This window comes from Chelonoidis abingdonii, chromosome 17 (genome assembly GCF_003597395.2).
Source record: "Chelonoidis abingdonii isolate Lonesome George chromosome 17, CheloAbing_2.0, whole genome shotgun sequence".
NCBI classification, from domain to species: Eukaryota; Metazoa; Chordata; order Testudines; family Testudinidae; genus Chelonoidis; species Chelonoidis abingdonii.
Genome location: NC_133785.1, coordinates 34483009 through 34510266, shown reverse-complemented (window position 1 = coordinate 34510266; position 27258 = coordinate 34483009).

The following is a 27258-nucleotide window of genomic DNA, read 5'->3' as shown; positions in this document are numbered from 1 at the left end:
AGGGGCCCGCGGGTAGGAAGAATTCGAGTCCATGTCCTCATCGCTCTCATCGGGCGCTGCCGTACTGCCGTAGCTGCCTCCTCCTCGCCTGCCTTGCAGTTCATGTTCACCATGGGACAGCATGAGAAATGGATAGGTGTTTACAACGCCCACGATTGCGTTACTGATCTCAGCAGGGTCCATGCTTGCTGGCAGGATGCGTTACTCAGTTCACCAGGGAAAAAGGCGCGAAATGGTGTCTGCTGCTTTCACAAAGGGAGGGGTGAGGCGTACCAGAAACCACTATGACAATGATTTTTGCCCCATCAGGCACGGGGCTCTCAACCAGAATTCCAAGGGGGTGGAGGACTGAGGGAACTATGGATTAGCTACAGAAAAGCTACCCACAGTGCACCGCTCCAGAAATCGACCTAGCCTTGGAACGCATGGACCATGGACGCACACCGTCGAATTAATGTGCCTAGTGTGGACGCGCACAATCGACGTTATAATACCTGTTTAATAAAACCGGTTTTAGCTAATTCGAAATTATGCCGTAGTGTGGACGTAGCCTTAGAGTCCCTTGAGTTCAGCAATCACAGTTGCAGTTTATTTACAGGGTACAATCCCACCACCTTCTCACCACATAAAGTTTGAGAGGCTTCAGCCTTAAAGCCTTCTCAGTATCGGGGGGCGGGGGGCGCTACCACTCTGTGAATTCCCCTTTCTGTCTACACCCCCACCCCCTTCCTTCTCCTGAGGCTTTTATGTAGCCCCAGGCTCATTAGGTTGGCAGCTGTTTCCCCTTCACCAGTCAGGCTCAGGTTTCTCTAGACAGCTCCAATTTACCTTCCATAATTGTATCTGTGTGACAGAGGGCTGGCTCAGCCCAGCATCCTGTTACAGGGACCTTTTATGATCCAATCCCTGAGCCCTCCAGGATTAATACTGACACCCCCCTCCCCAAACTCCCCAATTGCTTAAACACACCCTGTCCCAGAGCTCCCGGGTTACAGTTCCTCTCTCCAGGGACAGGTGATAGTTGAAGCACATAACACGCAGGATTTGCAAAGGTTTCTAACACAATTAGTCTTTACTTTAGCCAGCATAAGAAATACATAGACCTAGACAAAAAATAAAACACCTATACACCATCCCTGCCTCAGTTTCCTTACCATTTGTGGACTTTCTTTGGGATTTAGTCAGAGTCCTCTAGAGAGTCCCAATCCCCCTCCTACTATGGGGGGCGGGATAGCTCAGTGGCTTGACCATTGTCTTGTTAAACCCACAGTTGTGAGTTCAATCTTTGAGGGGGCTACTTAGGGGTCTGGGGCAAAAATTCCTGCTAGTGAAGGCAGGGGACTGGACTCAATGACCTTTCAAGTCCCTTCCAGTTCTAGGAGATTGGTGTATCTCCTATTATTTTTATTATGGCTTCTCTTCCACATCATTAAGTCTCTGTCTCTTTCTTTCTCTCTCCTGAAGTCAACTTCTTTCTTTCTCACTGGTCCTGCAGTCAAACAAGACCTGTTATGAATGCATTCCTCTTTGTCCTCTTTCTCAGCCACTGTCGTTCTAAATACTGAGTTCCTTTGTTTCCCCTTTCTGGGGAAATTCAACTGCTTCAAACCCCAGCCCTTTGCAGAGAAGTTGGAGAAAATTGGTTTTACTTAGGAGGATGTGGCCATCCCATTGTCCTAAGGTGTTCCCATTTGAATGGGAATGGTTTATGTTAATGATTCTCCATTGTCTCTGGTCTGGGAGCAATGTGACACCAGCCCTAACAGCAGATGGCTGTTTCCACTGATATCAGAGGGGTAGCCGTGTTAGTCTGAATCTGTAAAAGCAGCAGAGAATCCTGTGGCACCTTATAGACTAAGGTGATCCAAAACGTCTGTTAGTCTATAAGGTGCCACAGGATTCTCTGATTCCACTGAGGCATCCAGTAGTACACCAATTTTGTAAAATCAGCCAGAACTAATAAATTATATGTAGACAGATACAAACACCCTCAAATCGTCACAGGCCAAGATGTTGGATGGGAAGGAGGAAGGCAGGTCAGGATGGAGAGTAGATCATGATGTGACTCATTGGCAGTAAGGTGGCAGTCAAAGCCATGCAAGCAGGTAAGATCACCTACAGATAGAGGGAAGAGAAGGGAGTCAGTGATGTAGCCCTGGGGGACACCCACGAAAAGGACCCATCAAACCCAACATTGACAGGGCAGACTCATGGAAGACAGAGAAGCATTTCAATTAGGGAATGGCTGACTTTCAAAAGATGTCAAGAAAGAGGAGGATGAAGAAGTAACAGAGAGACTTGGGCAGGAGGAAGTCATTAGAGACTTTAGGGCAGTGGTTCTTAACCTTTACATTTAGGTAGAGCAGTTTCATTGGAGCGGAGAGGACAGAAGCTACACTGGAATGGGTCAAGAATGGATTTGGATAAGAGGAACTCAAGGCAACCGTTGAAGACAGCACGGTCAACTGGTTTGGTGTTTCAAGGACAACAGTGTTACTGTATAGCTCAAATTTTGCTATGGAGATTAGAATGGGGGGCATTTCAATTATAGCTCCATCTAGTTCCTAGAAAGGGCAGACTCTGTACAGAAACCAGCAGACTCCACACAGCTAGCACTTAAACAAGACTTTGCAGCTAGAACCTTGGCTTTGGATGAGGAGCACACAGTGTGGTGTGGTGGGCAAAGGTGCCTTTGAGTCATCTCCTGTGGTTCTGGGCAGACTGTGTCCTGGGTGTAAATAAGAGCAGCCTGATGGAAACAGAGGCAAGGGAAGATGAAGTGATTTGCCGCACAGTGAGTCAGTGATGGAAAAGCAAATAAAAGGAGGGAAAATGGCAGTTCCTCTATGAGTTTTGCTCCTCACGGCCTTTGTGGACCTTGGACGCCCTCCCTCACTAACTCTGGGGTCTTCATGGGGACAATTGCACTTACTGTGTTTTTAAACAAGCATCACTTCACATAATGAAACCAATTTCCTGTCCAGAACATCTTGGCAGGTTAAGATACTTGGTGATGTTGATCCTTCATTCTGCACCTCATGAAAAAGAAGAATGTTTTTAATCAACCATTTCACTCCCAGGCATCCAGTAGAAGTAACGTCAGGCTCTCACCCAATGAGAAGGCAGAGCAGGCAGTGCTGTTTCCTTGTCCTTGGTATTTTGCAACCGCCTACTCATCTCTCTGAATTCTGTTCAGCCTAAGTTATCATTGGCTGCACATTATTATGCTCCTCAGTGTTTCCCCTCTAAATCCTGACATCTGAATTCTAAAACCAAGGTGGTCCTTGACATAGGAATTTTTCCAAAACAGGAGCACAATTCATTATTCTAGCTTCAAAATAGATGGTGTGCTGAGGATAAAACCATGCAGGTTTGATTTATACAGGCTAATAACCGAGAAAGCAAATAACTAGGAGGCAATGGATTATTAAATAAGTTAATAAGAGAAACAAGGTGTCAAAATTCCAAACTGACCTTAGAATGTGACCTGGTCTTCTAACCTAGACAACAGTCTTTGAGTGGAAAAATCAAGGGACGCATCCTGCTTCAGTTGAAGGTAATGAGAGTTTTGCTATTGGCTTCAATGGGCTTGATGCTGACACATTATCGTTAACATGTCTAGGGAATGATTCTGCTCCCAGTGCAGTCATTTGGAAACGCCTGTGGAGTTCAGTGAGAGCATGGCCAGGCCCTTCAATCCCAGCATAACTTCTCTAAAGCCTTTCATAAAAATGCTAAGTAACAGTAAGCTCCAAAAACCCAGTTCTTGGGGCAACACATACATGACACAACTCTTAGCGAATTAACATGGACTCTGTATATGGGACCAACATGAAGGTAATGTGGGTAGAAAAGTAGCTAAAAATCCAAAAGGAATGGCTGTCCTATTAATAGAAACAAGCTGGAATCAGAACAAAATCTGGACTTCCCAGAGTTTATGGTGTTCAGACTCAGAGTTCTGGTTTGTTTCTTTACAAAGGTGAGGCATAAATCTGGATCTAGGTAAGAATCCAAACTTCTCCAAAGCTTGGGGATGAACTATGGATTTGGAATGGGATCTGAATTTCTATTCTATTCTGTATAGGTTCTATATAACTTCCTCAAAGTTACAACAGTGTGAGTGTGAGTGTGTGTGTGTGTGTGTGTTCAAATGCAATGTTTCAGTTTGGATCCATCTTTCCTTACAAGTAGATGATGATGAAGTTGGAAACCGAAGAGGGGAAGATTTATAGAAATTAGATTGAAATAATGCATGAAACTGAAATTAAAATGAAAAAAAGAAAGCAAAATTTAAAAAATGTCAATTCATTTGTTTGTAGGAAATGAGTTAATCTTTGCACATGCAAAGCTCAACATAAGCACAGAGTCTTCCAAAATGCAAATGTATGTGTGACAGGGTGGTGTTAACAGCTTCAAATTGGGCTGTATGGAAGTCAGCACTCTGGTCACTTAGAACATGCAGGGCAGAGGGTGTGGTTAAGGCATAAGGGAACACTTACATCTGTTGGTAGCCTGACAAGGTAACGAGAATCACATTAGCTCATGTGAAAGTAGAATGAATTATATTGTAGAAGTAGAATGAATTAAGAAATGCTGTATGTTCCTTTAGGCAGGAATAAGGAATGTTCAGATAAAGTTGTCAGGAAGAGGAACATTAAGGTATTGAACAATGGGTCCACTTAAACTGATAGTGGGACATCAACAGGAGATTGGTGAGAATTAATAAGGACATGAGATATGTGTCTAGCCCCAGGTAAACTTATCAGTTCTGCTCCCATTGTAATCTTGTTAATTTCATGTCCTTTTATCTGTATAAATAAGGTGCTCACATTTGTATGAGTGTATTAGCCATTCGCCTTGTATGGTGCTCACATTTTCTGAGTGTATTAGCAGAGCGCTTTTACTAATAAACAGAGTGGTCTGACAAATTGTGAGTCCTGAGTCTGACTTGGACCCTCACTAGCTGGAGAACTCAGGAAGTGGGCAGTATGAAAGGCTAACCCACCGAGCAGAAAGGGTCTCCTCACAACTGCTGCTATATGGTTGCACTGTACCTGGAGTTTAAGGAGGAGACAAACAAACACACATGGTGAAGGTATCTTGGTGGACCAGTGTGCTGCTTAATTCACCAAAAGGGCTTACTAGCCAGGGGTTTTGTGGAAAGGAAGGAGAAACCCATTCAAAGTATGTGAATTACAAACAGCAGCTTTAAAATCAGGTGACTGACAATCATTAACAAAGCACAAATGAAAACAAGTCAAAAATTCTTCTTCCTGTAGGACCTGGTCTGACCACAGCACTGGGAGCCAGTAGCTCTTGAGATGTCATGCCCACTTTGACACAGATTTCTTTTCTGGTTGCAGCAAATCTCTAAGAGTGAAATTCTCCACTGGGCAGAGAGCTGCCACGAGGTCTATGCATCACTGGGTGCAAGAAAACAGCGTGTTTTAATATAACTAAGTGTATATACCTAGGAACAAAAAATATAGGCCATACTTACAGGATTGGGGACTCTATCCTGGGAAGAAGTAACTCAGAAAAAGATATGGGGGGCAGCTGAACATGGCTCCCAGTATGATGCTGGGGCCAAAAGGGCTAAAGCAATCCTGGGATGCATAAACAGGGGAATCTCAAGCAGGAGTAGAGAGGTTATTGGTACTAATGTGACCACTGGTGGAATACTGTGTACTGTAATGGTGCTCGCAATTCAAGAAGGAAATTGATAAATTGGAGAGGGTTCAGAGAAGCGCCACAAGAATGTTTAAGGGATTGGAAGACCTGCCTTACATTGATAGACAGAAATAACTCAATCTGTTTAACTTAATAAAGAGAAGATTAAAGAATAATTTGTTTACAGTCTATAAGTATCTGCAAGGAGAACAAATATTTAATAATATGCTCTTCCATTTAGCAGTGAAAGGTATAACATGATCCAATGGCTGGAAGTTGAAGCTAGACAAATTCCGACTGGAAATAAAGTGTAAATTTTTAAAAGTGAGGGTCATAACCATTGGAACAATTTACCAAGCGTTGAGATGGAGTCTTCATCACTAACTATTTTAAAATCAGGATTGGATGTTTTTCAGAAAGGTCTGATCTAGGAATTATTTTGGGGACATTGTGTGGCCTGTGTTGTACTAGACTGGATACTGGTCACTTCTGGCGTTGGAATCTATGCATTGCTTAAACCCTCAACACAGGGGATTAATTAGGGCATAAATCTCATGCTGCTTATCTGCATAGAAATATATTTCATCATTCGCTGAATGTCTTTTGTATTCTAAAAAAACAAGCAGCGAATCAGAGCTGGCCACACAAAAGCCTTTCAAAATGGAACAGAGAAGTTGCACGCTAGTGTCACCCTAACAGAGTGCAAGCAATTTTGCCTACACAAAGTCTTCTTCTCAAACATTTCATTTGTTCCACAGTTCTCTGCCAGTGTAAAGGCCATGTGTTCTTCCAGAATATCAATGTATCTTGTCTTTGCAGACTGGGCAAGAGATGTTTGGTGGCAAAGGAAGAAAACATCACTCCTCGGATGCTTAGAAACCTTGTCTAATTTCAAGCCTACACTTATTGATGGCCAGTTTATATCCCTACTACTATGCTAAGAGGGTAGTTTGGTGCTCGATGAATCAGCTTAGACTACCTTAGCTTTCTGAGGATCACAAGCTCAAAGCAGAGATAAGACAGCCTTGGGGAAGTTGAAGACTGTGCAGTTCATGGTGTACCAACATTTAAAAAAAACAAAGACTCTAATGCATGGATGTTCAAGACCTCAAGGTACTTTGCTCTGATGGTTTTGGTGCCAATATAACCCCCATTTCAGCACATAAAGAATGCCCTATGGACACTTTTCACCCCAGGAGTGCCATATATACTGTAGCAGGAAAAGTGAGTGAAAGGTGTCAATGATTATTCATTATGCAGCCAGTCCTGAGGAGCCTTCCCAACCTAGCTTTGCTAGAGCTGACCTGTCATTCCCTTCGGCAGATGGGAAACTGCTTGTGCAATCTACCAAAATGATAATATTCACAGCTACAACGTATAGTGAAAATGCCGAAAATCACACACCATTGAAAGCTCACAGCACAGTGTCCCATATTAACAATTACCTTGGGCTCCCCCCTTCTCCGGCCCTGGAGAACATCATATATTACCAACAGAATCTCTTTCAGCCCTTAGTCTTGGTGGAAGCTCTAATGTCTTTTCCTCTGTGCTTTCCCTTCTTCGTTCTCAGGATTTCATCCTCTATCCCCATTCTGCCCCCAACAGACCCAGAAAAAGTCTTTATCCCAGCCTTCCTGTCATCTGATTTTTTTAGGTTACTGGCTCTGAAGAGCTCTGTTCCTTCTTGAGTTTCATGTGTTGTTACTAAAGCCACAGATGCCTCTCCCTGATTCTCCTGGCCTGCTGCATTCTCTTCTGGGGCTTTCTGAATAGGCTGCAGGCTGTCTGACTGAGCCCCATTGCCTGCTGTCCCCACCCCATTCATCCAATTTGGGGCAGTGGGCTTTACATGGAAATTAGGGAGAATGTGTGGAGAATTAAGTGTATGACAAAGCTCCACTATGCCAATTCTCAACTGGGGTAAGTTAGAGCAGCTCCTAGGCTTCTCTAACTAAGGCTGAGATTGGGCTGATGCTGAATCAGGGAGCTGGAATTAGTCCCACCCACCCCTCATACAGAGGAGACTTTGGATACAGAAAAGAAATGAGTCCAGTGTCATGTATCCATCTATATTTATTAAAAACATAGTATTCTAAAGTATGTTTAGAATCCCACCATGCAGCCTCCCTACTCACCAGAATAGTCCTTATTCATAAAAGTTGCTCTTGGTTTCAATGGGAGTGGCAGCCTAAATAAGTGCTGTGTCTGATCCCTTACTATCGTGAGCTACTATTGGCTCAAAACCATAAGTGATTGTGGAAAAAGTGATATCATAAATTGCTTCCCAGAGTACTGAAATGAAATATCCCAGAAGCAAAGAGAACAAAACTCCACACAAGCTTTTTGGATTCTTTATCTTGAGATATTGTGCTTTCCATTTCTCCTATCACTACTGGTTCCCAGGACAAAGGACATGGGGTTCACTCCAGTTACAGCCTCAGACCACAATCCAGTACAACCAATTAATCTTGAACTTAGTCTTTGCATTTTTCTTTCAGGGCTCATCCCAGACAGTATTCTGTGAGCATACAGCACTGGTAATTCAAAATTTAAGTTGTGTTGGCTTGTTGTGATTGATCAGAAAAGTCACATGGGGTTTCTATTCTCTGATTAGACAGGTGCACTAGAGCAAATATGAATTGAACCATTGAACATATGTCATTTTGAGTGCTCCTGTGGAAAGTGAATTTCAATCTTCTAGATGTTTCTGGAAGGCAAATGCAAGGGGTGTGAACATGGCTGGAGTGAATTCATTAAAAAATCCAACACAACCTTGGAACAATGTTTTTTGCTCTGTATGCAGGAAACTCTAGCTTGAATTCGTTTACTTGGCTGTTTTGTTCTGTTATGTCCTCTGCTCATGGAGCTCAGTCAGATTCCTCCATCAGTAGATCACTTCCCTCTTGTACTTGTGAACCAGATTTTACATCATACAGGAGTTAGTTCTCCAATGATTGCAAACGCAAATCATAAGCTAGCATTGCTGCCTCAGTCAGTGAGCTGTTTTCTGCACCAGGGCAGTCTCTACATGTCTGGAATCAGAGGGGTAGCCATGTTAGTCTGGATCTGTAAAAGCAGCAAAGAGTCCTGTGGCACCTTATAGACATCCGACGAAGTGGGTATTTACCCACGAAAGCTCATGCTCCAAAACGTCTGTTAGTCTATAAGGTGCCACAGGACTCTTTGCTGCTTTTACATGTCTGGAATAACTGGAAGTAGCAAGGGGTAGGGATGCAGGAGAGTGTCATAAAAACAGAAGGTAGAGCAGGAGTAGGTCCAGTAGAAAGGAACTCATGATATCATCCTATTGCCTGTCGGCAATGTTCTGTGACTGGACTGCCAGGGCTTACTGGATTTTGTTTATTTTGGGGATGTAGAAAAAGATGTAGAAAAAATATTCGTGCCAGCTTCATCAAATAGTATTTTTTTAAACCAATAATAATAAGTCATCCTCCTTTGCTTCTCCTTTAAAAAGCTCTCTTGGCCTTGGTCATACAACTACTATCAGTGGTAGAAGAAAAGCCAGGGGTTTAGATGAGAACTTTGAGAGTTTATCAGTTTCGGGCAGGTCTTGTATTCCTGACTTATCAGGCCAATCATGCTGTGTTTACAATTTCTCACATCACCAAATGGAGCAGAGATTCTGGAGGGGTGACCCCACTGCTTAAGCTCCTCTTTGCTTGATAAAAGCAGTGGGAGCATGGAGGGGAAGGTCACTTTACATTGGCTTTCACAGCTTTGCCACTCTGTCACATCGTTTTCCTAGAGGCCTGTAATGGTTGTTTGGCACTTCTTTCATTAACCAACCAATGCAACATGACAAGGTTGTGAATTCTTGTGCAATCATCAACACAGAACCAGCAAGCCACTAATCACACGGCTGTACCACAGCATCTCATGTTTGCCCCCGTTTCAATGTAAATAGAGATGGAGGCTGCTGGGGTAACAGTGGCTTAAATTTATAATGGACTTTAAAATAAAGCTGCTGGGGTTGGCGATGCCAATTCTGCCTGGTGGCAGGGAATGCTACTTATACAAAGTAGCCAGTTCATTATAAATTATATTTATTATGATAATAAAAACATTATACCAAGTGTTTATATAGCACTTTGTATCTTTGGATGTCAATGGCCTTTACATATTATAATTGTTCCCATTTTACAGATGGGGAAAGTGAGGTATAGAAAGGTCACAGAGCAGATTATCAGTAGAGCTAGGAGTAGAACCCAAGTTACATGAGACCTAGTCCATTACCTGCTCCACTAGACTATACCACCTTGCTAGACTTAACACCTTCACACAGACGGCTTTTCTGCTGAGGATTTCTCCTCTTCCCCCCACAAAGGCCCAAGGCATTAGATGCCTATCTATCAACTGACAAAAATCCTAACTTTGTTAGGCTCCTTTGAGCATTTTATGCTGGCATTCAATCCACTGTGACCAATCTGCTTAGTCAGTGGGCTAACAGCTCATTCAAAAAAGCACTTGTGAGCAATAACACGCAGGACAATAGTACCTGGAGGGTTTAGCCGCCCTGCCAAAGCCATGAGAGAGCCTCAGAGTGACTGAAAATGTCCCCTGGGCTAGATTCATACAATCCCAGAATCAGGCCCCAGTGGGATTCACACAATCCCCCTCTCAGCTGCCCCTGAACCCTGTAGGTGCCTAACAAAAAAAATCACTTTGCACCTATGTTTTTGCAGTAAAGGTTCTATAGGCATCTGTTTTTGCCTCAGCACACGCACACTGCATCTCCATGCCAGGCACTCGGATGCCTAAACCCCAGGGCAGTGCATAAAATGGGGAAAGATGGGTGTTCCTCTGCCTAACTCACTCAAGGGTCCCATTGAGTAAGCATGCTCAGACCTCACCTGCTGGACTGGGCCCCCATAGATAAGCTTACATAAAGCTGAGGTGGAGGAGCAGCTTCCCTGTAACTTTAAGTCCAGTGGCTAGGATGCTCACCAGGGATATGGATGGCACCCAGTTCAAGGGATTTGAACTAGGATATGTTACCTCTCAGGTGCATCACCATGCCCTAACCACAGGCTACAGCAGTGGCTCTTGACTTTTCCAGCCTCCTGTCCCCCTTTCAGGAGTCTGATTTGTCTTGCTTACCCCCAAGTTTCATCTCACTTAAAAACTACTGGTTACAAAATCAGACATAAAAATACAAAAGTATCATGCACACTATTACTGAAACATTGCTTCCTTTCTCATCTTTACCATATAATTATAAAATAAATCAGTTGGAATATAAATATTGTGCTTCCATTGCAGTGTATGTAATATAGATCAGTATAAACAAGTTATTTATGAAATGCTAGTTTGTATTGATTTCGCTAGTGCTTTTTGTGTAAAAAGACTCAAGACCCAGGTAACAGCTCTGCTAATGGATTGTAAACTCTTTGGGGAAGGGTCTGTCTTTTTGCTCTGTGTTTGTACATGCCCCTGTATCTCTCAGTGGTTGCAGTTTTTTGGCCATCTCCCTTGCTGGGAGCAGGCAGGGATGCATCCAATTGCTTTCCTGGAGGTAGGCATTCCTACTTGTCCTCTTGGGGGGATGGTGGGAATGGGCAGGTGAATGTCACCTTCAGACAATATTCATTTGAGTCCTTTCCTGGGTTGCAAAATGGCCAGTTTTTGGGTCAGGAGAATTCAGCGTCACAATGTTTGGTAATGCAGAGGTGTAATGCAATGGTGTGGGGGATGGTAAGCGTGAGTTTTGAACCAAAACCTTACTATCCCAGCTCCAGGGAAGGGTACTTGCCCTCTACCTCCCCTATCCCAGGGCAGTAGGGAATTGGAAAGAGCCAGGCGATCATTAGCTGGGTCTCCCTGTAGCTGTTCCATGGAGATCATGGAGGAGGCCAGAGTGAGGTAATACAGTATTATCTCCATCCTGGGTTTCTGTGCAGGAATCCCTGGGCTTTCCAGGGAATTGTACCCTGGAGAGTGGCATCTGTGTTGACTGACACCCTCTCCTTGGAGGCATTTCATTCCAGCACCTAACTGAGTTTTGTGCAGGACTTCAAAGAGGCGGGTGGGCAATATCAGAAACAGGCTACAGCTAAGCCCAGATCCAAAACCAAAGAAAACCAATAGGAGTCTTTCCATTGACTTTGATGGGCTTGGAATCAGATCCGTGTTGCAGTTGATCTGAAAAGTCAGTGGTAATACATACCTGGCTTCCTGCTTCTGCTCCAGTGTCTCCATCAGAATTCTTCTCCAAGAGGACAATTAACCTGAATGATTCTTCTTCGAATAACTTGGAGTGATTTTAAAACTAGAGTCTCATCCAGTCTAAGATCCTATTTTCATATGGGGCTAGCCTGCTTGGCCAGGTGCAAGACCATGGAAGTTGGGCCAGCTGAAGCAATGTGTGCAACACACCTGCTTACTCCTCTCTTCCTAAATAGCAGGTGGGGAATGGGTTATTCCTTGGCTTCTCACCCACGATGTACTGGCCAGCACCATTGATCTCATGCATCAAGGGTAGCAATTTATAAGTGGCATAGGTTAGCAGTTAATTACAACTCCCTGGGACATAGGATGCTGCATCATGGGTGGGAATTATGGCTCCTTGTGCTTTGTTGGGGTGATGCAGCAATACAATTCCTCTTCCCAAGGGCAGTGTTCAAAGGACGCAAGCAGGCCCACAGAATGTTTCAGAAGCCATTCAAGTCTCACTCCATACAGGAATAGTTTGTGAAGCACCCCACCTTCCAGACCAGTTCCATACTGGCTTTTCAAACAGCCGGTAATGTATAAGCAGACAGGGCACCATAGCATTGTCTACTTTACTGGCTCACAGAAAATAAAGGTGGAAAACAGTTGGATCACTGGGTCCATGCCCACAATAGTGATTCTTAAACTGGTATGGCAGCTGCATGTTGAAGATTAGAAGAGGGCTAGGAGACTTTTGTACTTGGACTACAACACAAAAGAGATTTTATTTTGTATCCTCCCTCAAACCTGAACATATTCCACAGGCAGTCAGTCATCATCAACAAGCCAGTTACAATAGTAATCAAGCCACGGTGCTCTGCATTGCCCCCATCCAAAGCAGCAGTCTATCATTAGAACACTAGATGGTACTCTCAGTCCAGAGAAGTTTCTGTAGGATATATGACATTGCATAGTGACAGTAAATCTATTTTTAAATGTTTGTTTCCCCCCCGTGAGCTGGTCATACCAGCTAGATTTGAGATGTCAGCTTTCATGTAGAAACATTATTTCAAACAAGTGAACTCTTCAGTCAGAGCAGAATCAGGCCATAAATATGACATCCATGACAAAGCTCCAGTAGATTTCTATGAGAGCAGAATTGAGGTCTTAATAAGTTTTTAAAGAACTGTTTATCGGGGAAGCTATTCCTGAGTTAAGCTTATAACCAGAACTGGCTGGGCGGGAAGATTTCTCAGGGCCAGGCTAGAATTTCTGGTCCAAACCATAGTGTGAGACCATCATTCCAGAATAGCCCACAGGCAGGGGCTATTGGGATGTGAAAACCTCAGTTCAAGTCTCTTCTCTGCATGATTCATGGGAGGATGTGGAACCTGGGTTTCCTACAGACCTAACTACCAGACCACAGAGCAGTGGTTCTCAAACTTTTGTATTGGTGACCCTTTTCAAACAGCAAACCTATGAGTGCAACCGCTCCCCTATAAATTGAAAACATATTTTTTATATTTAACACTATAAATGCTGGAAATGAAGCGGGGTTTGGAGTAGAGGCTGACAGCTTGCACCCCCACCCCAAGTAATAACCTTGTGACCCCTCAAGGGGTCACAACCCCCAGTTTGAGAACCCCTGCTATAGAGGGTGTTTTTTTTCTCTATTAGAATGGTTCCACTTTGTATAAATAAGTAAATATTCATTAGGCCAAGAAATAGGTTCTGCAGTTTGGGGGTTTGGACACTCACCTGGGATGGGAGTGACTCAGGTTCAACTTGCTGGTCTGAACCCAGCCAGAGCAGATATTTGTACCTGGATCTCTCACCTCCCCCATTAATGCCCTAAATACTGAACTATACTGGGAGAGGTCCTAGCATATATGGGATTTTTGTGAAAATTTTTTGAAAGGTCTCTCATTTATTTCAATGTGGAATGAAAACAACATTCAAAATCTTGACATTTTTCATGCAATGAAATTCTTGTTTTCTGGCCAGCTCTACTTTTCTACTTTTGAACCATTTAGTGCAGCTGGAGAGGACAACTATAGCAAATCTTTCTTCTTCCGAGACAACAACACTTGGTCCCAGGAGGGAAACAAAGTTAAGAGTGTCAGAATTTTTAAGCCATGTATTACAATTATTGCTGATGTATTTAAAAAAAATGAAAATCAGGCACACAATTAAACTTGTAATAACAGGAAATTGAACAATAGTTCTGAAGCAGCAAAGAAAGTCTAATTCGACTATAACCCGAAATGGCCAATATTCATGCAATTTCATCGGTGCTGGTTAAAAAAAAGTTCCATCCAACTTCTACTGACATCAGTGGAGAGACTCACATTGACTTCACTGGGAGTTGGGCAAGACCAATCACCATGTTATTGCTTCTTTTATTAATTATAAATTCTAGAACTAGACCAAAATGGAAATGTTAATGAACATGAAAGTAATGTTTTTTTTTTCCAGTTGTAAGATAACATGAGTTGACTTAAAAAAAAATCTTATTTGCATTCTGAGAGTGAATGGGAATATAATGTGAAGAGAAATCAGGAATACATTAGCACTAACTTGGCCATTTCACAGTTTCAACCAATTGCAAACTAGTATTGATTTCTATACATAAGCTGTGAAACAAAGAATTACAAAACTTTTCAGAAGACTGAAAAGCCAATATCGACTAACCTAGAATGACATTTAGGAGAGCGATGCTTAGTTGATGAAAATAAATAGCAGTAAAATAGCCTCTCACTTGTAATTTTTATCTAATATTGTATCAGCTCTGTAACCCTTTGCAAGTGTCATCTAATGCATCATTGCTGACTGGAGAAACATGTGTAGAATTAATAAAGGATGGTGCTTCTGCATGGAACACCCAAGCAACTCCAGCTTTGAAGAAAGCTATCAATTTGATGTATGATTTTATTCTGCTGAACTCTGAGAAAAGTATCAAAAGTATTAGCTGTTTCATGAAATGAGTCTTGTCCTAGAGTTTCAGCAGAGTAACTCTTTTGCACTAGCCCTCCATTAGCATCTTCAGATTTGCCTTTATCCTAAAACATATCTTCAGCTTTGGAGTATTTTATAGCTAAATTGAATGCGAAGTCTGAATAGAATGGAATCTAATTTTAATACTTTAGTGCAGAGGTGGCCAACCTATGTCTCTGGAGCCGCATGCAGCTCTTCAGAGATTAATATGTGGCTCCTTGCACAGGCGCTGACTCTGGGGCTGGAGCTACAGACGCTAACTTTCCAATGTGCTGGGGGGTGCTCACTGCTCAACCCCCTGCTCCACCCCACGCTCTTTCCCCACTCCATCACTTCCTCAAGGCCCCTGCCCCTTCCCCTGAGCCTGCCGTGCCCTCACTTCTCCTGCTCCTTCCTCCAAAGCCTCCTGCACACATGAAACAGCTGATTGCGGCAGTGGGAGGCACGGGAGGGAGAGGGAGGCACTGATTGGTGGGGCTGGTAGCGGGTGGGAGGCACTGGGGCTGGAAGGGGGAGCTGTTGGGGCGGCTGCTGACGTGTTATTGTGGCTCTCTGGCAATGTACACTGGTAAATTCTGGCTCCTTCTCAGGCTCAGATTGGCCACCCCTGCTTCAGTACCTTTTCATACACTTCCTAATACTGCGTTAGAGTGAAGTGACTACCTGCACAAACATACTCTCCGCTATACCTCAGTAACTTCATACTTTGCATTGGGCCTTCTATATTCAGTGAGACTGAATGCATCCTACCTGCCAGGCAAATAATTATTTAACAGCACATAAGGTGTGTGCATAATCTGTCAGCAATCCACATCCCTGATGAGGATATCCATGTGATTAATTGCATTTATCATGCACATTTTACTCATTATCATTGATATGATTGTCGCATCTAGGACTCCCAGTCATTGATCGGGACCCCATTGTGCTAGGCATATGAAAACAGAATAAAAAAAGAACGTCCCTGTCCCAGACAGCTTACAATCTAATTATAAGAAAAAAGACAACAGAAGGATACAGACTGCTGGAAAAGTACAAGGAAGCAAGGAGACAATATTGCTCAGCCTGACAGGCAGTTATCTCAATGCACCAGTAGGCATCCTGACAAAGGAAAGTGTTAAGGAGGGTTTTGAAGGTAAATATCCATTCAAGTGAAACAACTGTATCAAGAATTTTTCAGTACAACCGATACAATTCTTGCTCTGAGAAAGATGTATTTGAAATTAGCACAGGGAATTGAGAGACAAGGGTTAATATACACCACCTCCCCCACACAGAAGAAGCCTAATCCTTCATGACCAACTTAGCCTTTTCTATCTTGCTGCTGCAAGATCATAGCAGAAGTAGATAAATAGGAGCAAGTAACAACAGTACTTGGAAGTCTAGTCTGTCAGTTAAAATATATTTGGCTGAAATACAGCAACTGACACTGTGCATGATTTTTATATTGCTAATTAAACTTAACCTTCCCATAGGTGCTGACTCTGTGGGTGGTCTGGGGCTGGAGCACCCATTGAAAAAAAAATAGTGGATGCTCAGAATGCACCAGCCACAGTTGTTCGGCAGCACTATCAAACAGCTGATCGGGGATGCTGCCAAACAGCTGGTAGGCGGTGCCACTAAACAGCTGTTTGGTGGCTCAGGGAGTGGCTTGAGAGAGGATGGAGTCCAGTGAATGGAGGATGGGTGGAGTTTCGGGGCGGGGGCAGAGCGGGAGTGGGAAGATCCAAAGTGAAGGTGGGGCCTTGGGGAAGACCCTGAGTGGGGGCGGAGCTTCGGGGCAGAGTCGGAGTGGAGCACCACTGGGGAAAAGTAAAATAAAACAAAATTCATTTTCTAAGGTCTTCATGGTGCTTCCTTTCACCACTGTCATGCTTTCCCCTCATGGAAAGGATGGGCAATGACAACCCCTCACACATTTTCTTCCCCACACTGGTTGCTTCACCTGAGATGAATTTGCAAGTCATTGTCATTTTGGAATCCAACCCCAAACCTTTTCCTGCACAGATTCTGGTTTTCCATCCCTTTTAAACACTGTTTTAAGGGAGCTTATGCGATATGAAACAGGAATCCCGGAGGGAGGATACTGGCAGAGCATTGGTATGTTGTTACACTTGTGGAAGTACAAGATAAGGCTAAGTTTATTTAGTCCATCAGTGGCAGGACGAATAACGGAAAGACAGGCTGCTGTTCACCGGCAACCTCAATTCTCCATCTTCCATTTTGATGGGGGAGAGCAAAAGGAAAGGGAAATTATGTTTGGGGAAATGCTTGACAGGCTCCAACACAGACCGTGTCGGTCATGTCCTCCTCCATTATGTCAATCCATCTCCACTGAGACCACAGGGGTCGGATCTATGTACATAAGAGGAAAATTCTGCCCAGTGCCTTAGGCCCAGATCCTCAAAGTAAAAGCTGGTGGCTCTCTCCTGACCACATTATTATATTATGCTGATTTCAATGGATAATAGGAGCCTAAATACCTTTTAGGATCTGGGCCAGAGTCCATCTTCTCCAACAGGTCCAGGGCCAAGTCCTTCTCTATGTTACTCTAGGCCAGTGGTTCTCAACCTTTCTAGACTACTGTACCTCTTTCAGGAGTCTGATTTGTCTTGTGTGCCCCCAAGTTTCACCTCACTTAAAAACGATTTGCTTACAAAATCAGACATAAAAATACAAAAGTGTCACAGCCACACTGTTACTGAAAAATTGCTTATGTTCTAATTTTTACCATGTAATTATAAAATAAATCAATTGGAATATAAACGTACTTCCATTTCAGTGTATAATATATAGAGCAGTATAAAGAAGTCAGTGTCTGTATGAAATTTTAGTTTGTACTGATTGCGCTAGTCCTTTTTGTGCAGCCTATTGTAAAACTAGGGAAATATCTAGATGAGTTGATGTACCCCCTGGAAGACCTCTGGGTACCCCCACGGGTACGGGAACTCCTGGTTGAGAACCACTGCTCTAGGTGGAGATGGTAATAGAAGCCCTCTCTTTCCCCTGGCCAGTAGCAAGACAGGATCTCCAGCTCTTGTCTGTGATTGCACCACTCCTCCTGCTTCACTCTGCCAGAGTCTTTCACCTGTTTGCCAGCTCATTACACAAACATCCCCATGCTTTCCTGTATGCATGAACCCCTGCCCCACCAAACCGATCTCTAGAGTCACTGGCCTCTCCTCCCCTTCCAAGCCGAACTCTGTTTTCCCACCCATAAGAGATCAACAGTGGCCACAATGAGGGACAGATGGGTGCAGCTGATCCTACAAACAACAAAAATCCCCCATACACACTAGGACTGGCTGGAAAACAAGAATTCTGTTTTGTGAAAAAAATTCCTGTTTTTGACATTTGCTTCCATTCTGGTGGGGAACAACGTCAAGCCCTTTGAATAAACAACCCAGAGAGACTACCTTGGAAAAGCCAATAGCCCTGTGGCTCAGGCACTCACCTCTTTGAGAGCTGAAGAAAAGCACCATCTAAAGTTACAAATTGGCATTTTCCACTGAAAAAAACATTTACTCAAAGAATTCCTGATCTGTTGTACCCCACGTGTATAAAAGTTGTCTCTCCTTCTTCTGCCCTGTACATGTCACTTGTAGGCTGGCCAGATAGCAAATGTGAAAAATTGGGACAGGGATTAGGGGAGGGGGGGGTAATAGGAGCCTATATAAGAAAAAGCCCCAAATATCAGGACTGATCCTATAAAATCAGGACATCTGGTCACCCTAGTCACATGTCCTGTTATAGGGCTCAATCCTGATCTCATTTAAGTCAATGGCACAACACCCAGTGACTTCAGAGGTGTAGGATCAGGCCGTTAGATTGGACAGATGCTATATCTTTGTACAACATGTAGCACCAGGGGTGTGATTCAAACTGGGGCTGTGGGGGTGCTGGTATAATATAATTGTAAGCAGAGTCAGGATGAGCTGTACCCTGACATCTGGTGGTGAAGTATGGGAAGTGTGGAAAAAATGTCTGGAATGCGAAATCTCAAATATTTGCATAGGCTCGCCTACCCCATCCCAGACTGCCGAGCTGTGGGTGCTTTGTGACAGAAATGACTCAACCTCAGTTGGGTGGTACTTGCTAGACAAGGGACATGGGTTCCAAAACCCTGTGAAGGGAGAGAGGTTGGGGACAGGTACTTGTGCCTGGTGGTGCAGGCTCCTTGTGGAGCTAGAAGCATCAGTTGCACCTCCTCCTCTCTCCACTGTGGAATGTCAGAGTTGATTTTTTTTATTCCCTTAAGACTCTAGATACAGGTTGCTGAGCTGAACTCACTTTGGGCTAATGGTGCAATAGCACTGGGCTCCCCTACTATGTGCTGAGATCACAAAAGAGCTGAAATCACAAAAGAGCTGAAATTACTGAGCTGGGAGCACTGAGTACTGTGCTAACTAGTGGGGGAGCCTGAAGCTATACTGTGGAACAGAGCAGCTGGCGGAGTGGAGCAGTTTGTGGGAATGTCTGGAGCGGACCACAGGACAGCTGGTGGAGTGGAGCGGCTGGCAGAGCGGAGTAGCTGTGGGGCGTGTGGAGCAGCCCACAGAGCGAGCGGAGCCGAGCAGTTTGCAGGGACAACTGGAGCAGCTCACGAGGCAGCTGGTGAAGCGGAGCAGTTTGTGAGGACGGCCGGAGGAGCAGAGTGGAGCGGCTGGTAAGGCGGAGCAGTTCGTGGAGAAGGCGGAAGCAGAACCCACGGAGAGGCAGGGCAGTTGGCCCTGGACCACGTAAGGTGCCCCTTTCACCCAGGCTGGGGGGAGGGACCTCTACAGATAGACTCTTGAATTCTGGGGTGGCATTGACCAGAGACTTTTGGGTTGTTGGACTTTGGAGTGATTGGACTTAAGACCCTAAGGGGAAAAGGACATTGCCAAATGTACTTGGGGGGGGGGTTATGGTTTGTGTTATAACTCTGTTTGTGGTGTTTCTCCAATGGGATGCCGCATTGTTTCCTTCCTTTATTAAAAAGATTTCGCTACACTCAGACTCCGTGCTTGCGAGAGGGGAAGTATTGCCTCCTAGAGGCGCCCAGGGGGTGGTATGTAAGTGTCCCAGGTCACTGGGTGGGGGCTCGAGCCGGTTATGCCTTGTGTTATTAAAACGGAACCCCTGGATACTGAACCTGGCCCTTGTTGCTGCCAACTCAGAGGGGCAGAAGGGTTACATAATAACATGGTCAGGAGAGAGCCACCCACTTCTATCAATCCCCTAACACCTGTGGGATGGGTCAGCCTGGGAAAATATTGTCATTGTCTCTTTCAGCACTGCGTTGAAGCACATGCTTAGAACATGAGTTCATTGACTTCCGTAGAACTACTTGTGTGCTTAGAGTTCAGCTCATACTTAAATGTTTTGATTGGAGCCCTAATATAAATCCCTCAAGACACAACACCACATGACCAGCTTCAACCAAGTAGAGATCCACCTTATAACTTGAGACTATTACTGTCCCATTGGTGTAAAAATCTGAAAAACATTTAAGTGTATGGCAGGAGAGGGGAATCTGTATAGGACCTGACAAAGCTTTATACAGTTCCAGAAGCCTCTGTCAACAAATTCAGATGAAGACGAAGTTTGGTATTTTTTAAAACGTATCCCCCCGCTCCTTCTGAAGTGCAAATTAAACCAACTCCCATTATCACGTTTGACTGGCATTTATTGTCAGCCGAAAGATTCACCAAACTGAATGATGAATAATGAATTGGGCTTTAGCCCACGAAAGCTTATGCCCAAATAAATTTGCTAGTCTCTAAGGTGCCACAAGGACTCCTCATTCTTTTTGCTGACACAGACTAACACGGCTACCCCTCTGAAACCTGTCATCAAACTCCTTGAAGACTTAACACTAAACCCAAGTTCATGGTTACAGTATTATAAATTGCACGTGTTGTAAACATTTCACTGACTCCAGGGCAAAAATCTACTTAGTGAAAAGTCTTTTTGGAAGAAATTAATAGTTCGAATGCAGTAATTGATGCTAGAGAGACAAGGTGGGTGAGGTGATATCTTTCATTGGACCAACTTCTGCTGGTGACAGACCCAACCTTTCAGGCTTATACAGGTGACCTGAAGAGCTCTGTGTAGCTCAAGAGCTTGTCTCTTTCACCAACAGAAGTTTCTCTGGTAAAAGATGTTACCTCACCCACCTTGTTTCTCTAATATCCTGGGACCAATACATCTACAACAACACTGCGTACAGTAACCGATGCTGTCATTCAAATGCAGGTAGAATTTTGACTCAAATAACCTCTCTTACTTTGAAAAGCTATTTACCAACTTAAGATTTTAATGAAGTTAATATGTTAAATGTTTCTCTGCTGCAAATGGTATCCATGGAAAGGATGCAGCATGAATAGAGTTCTCCAGCTCCACTCGTTTGCTTTCAAAGTGTCAAATTAATTTGCAGTATAGGTAATAAAAGCAGCATTTCTGTGTATTTTGGTAAACACTTTATGATTTAAAAAGTGTTTATGATTTCTGCCTACAATGAGACAAACTGTGCACAATTCAATATCAGCTAGTAATTTAAGAAGTGACTGAGGCATGTAATTGAGTTTGTCAGTGTAATTGTATTTTGGAACAGATAGTTCAGGGTTTTTTTTAATCGCTTGAGAGTCTCATATTTAGGGTGCTGATTAATTCTATTAGAGTGGTTAATTAAACTGAGGAGAGGGGGGGGTATAGATTGATACAAATCATCATAAGCACAGAAACTCCAGTTTGATTATTATGCCCATATCAACTTCTAGCTATGATGGGTGGTTAGAACTCATTAAAATGACCCTATCTCTATGCGGGGCATGGGCAAAAATTATGAATATTAACAAAATTATGACTCATTTGGAGTATGAACTTCAAAATTGATTTATGACATTACCAGACTTAGTTGGCTTTAAAATAACAGCTCTTGTATTTACTCCATAATAAAAATATACTAATTACAATATCTGAATTTTTGGCTTCGTTGTCCAGGCTTGGTCCCTTGCAAGAATAAGACCGTAAAAGTAGGAATTGGGCTTGTACCTTGTAAGTGGAACTAGAAGTTGTAAATTTCTCTGTTAGGGCCTGATCCAAAGTGCATTGAGATCAATGCCAGTCTTTCTGTTGACTCCAAAAGGGCTGAGAATCAGGGCTTTTGTCAGAACTTCCTTCCAGGCAAGAGTGTTTGGCAAAACTCCCTTTGAATTCAGTGCCAATGGGAGTGGGACAAATAGAACACATCCAGCCTCACTTGAAGCTGAAGCGCATGGAGGCAAAAAGAGAGGATGGAATTTGAAGAGGTGTCCGTAATTTTAGAACCATCCATAATACTTTTCAGCTAGACAAGCTGAAGACAATATTAGAAGAGTTTTAAAATATGCCCTGGGACATCAGCCAGATTGAGCCAAAGCCAGGTCTCCACCGTTGTACAGACCTGCAAACCCTATATCTCTGTGTTATTTTGCAGGGAAATGGTCTCAATCCAATGAAGGAGCAGTTGCACCCAGAGAGAGGATACCAGTTCAGATAAAGTAACAGTCGGATCCAATATAGAATGCAATCTTTATTTGTCTAAATAGCCCTAGTCCTGCAAGTAACCCAGATTAAATCACTAACTCTTTACAAAAATGAGGGCTGCATGATCAGGCCATTATATAACACTGTCAGTAAGGTTCCTTTCTAACTTGGTGCTCCTTCCATGAGAGTACCGGCTATTGATGACATGTTTTAATAAGACTCAGCACTGGGCATGTTTTAATAAGACACAGAATAATAATATCTGTTGACTTCACAGTCATTGTGAGGCATGTCCTTCCCACGTCCTCTCACAATGGACCAGGTATCCAGGATCTTTCATGTTCAGGGATGGATCACTTGATGATTCCCTGTTCTGTTCATTCCCTCTGGGGCACCTGGCATTGGCCACTGTCAGAACGCAAGATATGGAGCTAGATGGACCTTTGGTCTGACCCAGTATGGCCATTCTTATATTCCTTAGATAATATATTTTTCCACGTAATAACATTTTCCCCATGGTGAGCGTATGAATTCCAAAAATGGTGAACGTACATCACCCTGGCATGTCCTGAAGAGTTAAGGAACTTTTCCCCTTGGTGTATTTCATATGGGAACTAAGATAATCCTCCTGGGAGAAACCCAGGGTGTAGTTGGTTTGTTGAAGGGCTCAGAGTCAGGACGTATTATTATTGTTTGCAGTCCAGTAGCTGGAAGTTGAAGCTACATAAATTCAGACTGGAAATAAGGCATAAAATGTTTAGCGGTGAGAGTAAATAACCACTGGAACAATTTCCTAAAGGTGGTGATGGATTCTTCATCACTGACAAGAGGGTGAACAATTTATGAGTTTACCCTGTATGAGCTTTATACAGAGTAAAAGGGATTTATTTGGGGTTTGGATCCCATTGGGAACCGGGTATCTGGGTGTTGGAGACAGGAGCACTTCTTAAGCTGTTTTCAGTTAAGCCTGCAGCTTCTGGGGAATGTGGTTCAGACCTGGGTCTCTGTTTGCAGCCGGCTAGTGTGTCTGGCACAACCAGGCAAAGTACTGAAGTCCCAAGCTTCCAGGGAAAATGGGCTTAGTGGTAGTCTCAGCACATCAGGTGGCAGTCCCAGGAGGGTTTCTGTGACCCAACCCGTCATACGGGCCTTGGACAATAAGCACAAGAGTGGGCAGAAATAAGATTTTTCTCCTCTTCTCTTGTGTGCCAAATGAAATAATGGATTCAGCCAGGAATAAAAGGTAGTGATTTAAGGTTAATTTCTAGTGACTTCATACAGTTCCTTCATCTCTGCTTGCCTCGCTATTAGATTAGTCATTGCACTAGCCCTGCCCAATGGCTAAAAATGAGCATTTCATGTCATTCACAACCCACTCATCTTTTAGGTTGTCCAGGCTGCCAATAAGGGCTGGATTCCAAAATAAATGAGGATAATAAAAGTTGTGCAATTCAGGTATTTCTATAATTATGCAAAAACTACATCTTCATTAATCATTTGTTCTTAATGAATTTTGGGACAGGTGTTTCTACTGTTAAGTACTCGAAGGAGTTATTAAATCTCTGGCTGTCTGGTTTCCCCATCTGTTTCCATGATATTTACTGCAATTAGTGTTTCAGCTAAATTTCTCTAAAATAGCCAGATTTCTTTGGAATGGGGCAAGCTATTGTAAACAGCATGGGGAAGCTTATGGCTCTGACCTAACATATTCAGATTCTATACCAATCTCACCCCAGCCCTTAAAAGAAAGTTAAAGCTGCAAAGCAAAGCAATCAGAATTAGGAAATTCCAGAAATAAGGTTGCATGTGTAGTCTTAATTCAGTTCCCTTTTGGGTTTACGTTATGATACCATCTTTAAATACAGGATCACATGCTATTTTATTGGTAAGACCCCTGCCTAGGGTGACCAGATGTCCTGATTTTATAGGGACCGTCCCGATTTTGGGGTGTTTTTCTTATACAGGCTTCTATTACCCCCCACTCCCTGTCCCGATTTTTCACATTTGCCATCTGGTCACCCTACCCCTGCCTCATTCAATGCCCCTGATGGACAGTGAATGAGGCAGGGTTGTATTGTGAATGAGTCTCTGGCCCGGAGCACCTTTGCCTGATTTTCTATAAAAATAACAGGACCATCCCAACAACAGGAGCGGGGAATGTGGCAGGAGCCTAGCCTCAATATGTAGACACCTTTCCAGGTGATGTGCCAGGAGGAAGGCGATAGTGCTGAACCCAGTTGTCTGGAAGGAGATAGGGCTACTTCAAACCCCAGTCCCCCTCCACACACACTTTCACAGCATATCCCACTAGCCACTGCAAAATCCAGTCAGCTCTCCTCTACACGGATCCACTGGAATTAGGAGATAGCATCTATTCAGTGGAAATGAACACTCAGTTTATATCCACATACATGACCTGTTGCCACTTGGACAGTGTCAGATCACTAGTTTTAACAAGATTTGGTTCTGGAACTTTTATAACTCAGCCCAATTACGCCTGAATTGACACATCTACAACCTAGGGACTCTGGGCCAGATTTTTAAAAGGGATTTTGGAGCCGAACTCCCAATGGGAAGCCCTTTCTTCCAAAACCATAAGCTCTCTGGGACACAGACTGTCTCTTACTACCTGTCTGTACAATGCTTAACACAGTGGGGCTGGAGCCCAGTTGAGGCACAACAGTGATACTAATAACAAAAGAGTCTTTAAGTTTTTTTTCAGTCACCTCAATCACATAGCCTTCAAACAGCAAACAGAATCCTAGAAATGTAGGCCTGGAAGGGGCCTTGTGAAGGCTGTGCCTCCTTCTGGCTGAATCTGGAAATCCATCCATCTGACACATCCTGCTGTCGGTTACTCACGTTCTGGCTCCTCTTTCTCACCCTGCAACCTCCCTCCAGCCAGTTTGCTATATAGCCCCCTTTCTGGGGTAAGAAAGCCCTATTGGACAAGCTGTCCAGACGCTGCCTCAGATGGTCTTCTGTTTCACATCTCCAGGTCCTGGTAGGGGAACCTATGGGCTCCCTTTGAGTTAGGCTCCAGCCCAGGGACCTTATAATCAGCAGCCAAGGTCTGCACAATCTCACTCCTTGCAGCCATTTCCCTGGGCTTCTTCCTACCGAGCCTTTCTCAGGCTTTCTTCCCTGTAACATCTCTGGGTTGATCTTTCTTCCAGGGCTAAGATCCCATGTCCTATTCTTCCGCTGTGTGTCCTCCTCACCACCTCTGTTCCCAGAGCATGACTGCAGACTCCCTTCCTACAGCTTTCTCCGGCACTCAACTTCCCGGCTTTATACTAACCAGCCCACTCCTGCCCAGCTGGCTTCATGGTCAGTTAAGCTTGGCTTTCCGTCCAGGCGCAGCCAGGTACCATAACTGAATTCTCAAGCTCACCTTAACCACCTGGGGCCTGTGAGGACACACCCACCCCATCACAGACCTCAAGAAGTCATCAAGTCCAGCCCCATGTTCTGCGGCAGGACCAGCTAAACCTAGACCATCCCTGGCAGGTATTTGTCCAACCTGTTCTTAAAAACCTCCGGTGATGGGGATACCACAACCTCCCTTGGAAGCCTGTTCCAGAGCTTTATTACCCTTAGAGTTAGAAAGCTTTTTAACCTAAATCTCCCTTGCTGCAGTCTTAGCCTGTTTACTCCTTATTCTACCTGCAAGAGAATAATTGATTATGTTAACAGCCCTTAATATATTTGAAGACTATCAGGTTCCCCGTCAGTCTTTTCTCAGGACTAAACACACCCAGTTTTTTATCCTTTCCTCATAGGTCAGGTTTTCTAAGCCTTTGATCATTTTATATTGCTTTCCTCTGGACTCTCTCCAATTTGTCTATATCTTTCCTAAAGTGTGACATCCAGAACTGAACTCAGGACTCCAGCTGAGGCCTCACTGGTGCTGAATAGAGCAGGACAACGACTGTCCATGTTTTATGTACGACACTCCTGTTGATACATCCTGGAATGTTGTGAGCCTTTTTACCACTGCATCACATTGGTGAGTGATATAGACTACATCTTCCAGGTCCTTTTCAGCAGTACCACCTAACCACTAATTTCCCATTTTGTAGTCGTGCCTTTGATTTTTCCTTCCTATGTAAAGGACCTTGCACTTAGCCTGTGCACTTATACATTTACACGAGATTCTCTTTTCCTCTCAGCCCCTGAAGTGTCCATCCACTCAGCCTGTTCCTCACATCTCCTGTCTTTCTTTCATTGTATGTGGCTGCAGGATGTAAGGACACCTTTGAAACTGGCCATTATATCCACAAAGCTGCACCTGCCTCCCTCAGTTGTGTAGCACACAAAGCCTTTGGCAAAGCATGAAAGGCCATTAAACTCCAGCGTGACTCGTGACATACCATGTCTCCAGACGTGCTAAATGGAATATTACATGCCAGCAGCATATTTATCCTTGGCCTTCACCATGCTAAATCTAGATAGATCACATAGAGTGAATACTGCTACCGATGGACCCAGTATATCAGGGCTGTGGCAGTCGCATTACTTATTGATTGGAATGATTAATTCTTTCAGCATGGGACAATTTTTTTCAAGCCTGGGGGTCTTTGCTAAAGGGAGCCTGCCACCGGCAGCGAAGATATACTGATCTGGTCAGAGCGTATTAAGGCTGCTGAGGAGCAGATGTTAACAACAGACTACTTGGCATACATCAGCCGCTGGCAGTAACAGCTGCACACATGTTCCAGTTTATTTATTAAAGCAATTGCTTTCCTCATTCTGTTTATTATCTCTGTCCTGGGAAATTCATGAGCACTTGAGTCAGTCCCTTCCACCACTGATCTGAACCACCATTTAGCCTCAGTGCTGGAAACACCCTGTGACTCTCTATTCCAGAGAAATCTAGTTCATCTCACTTTTATGGAAAACAGATTTGATGACAAG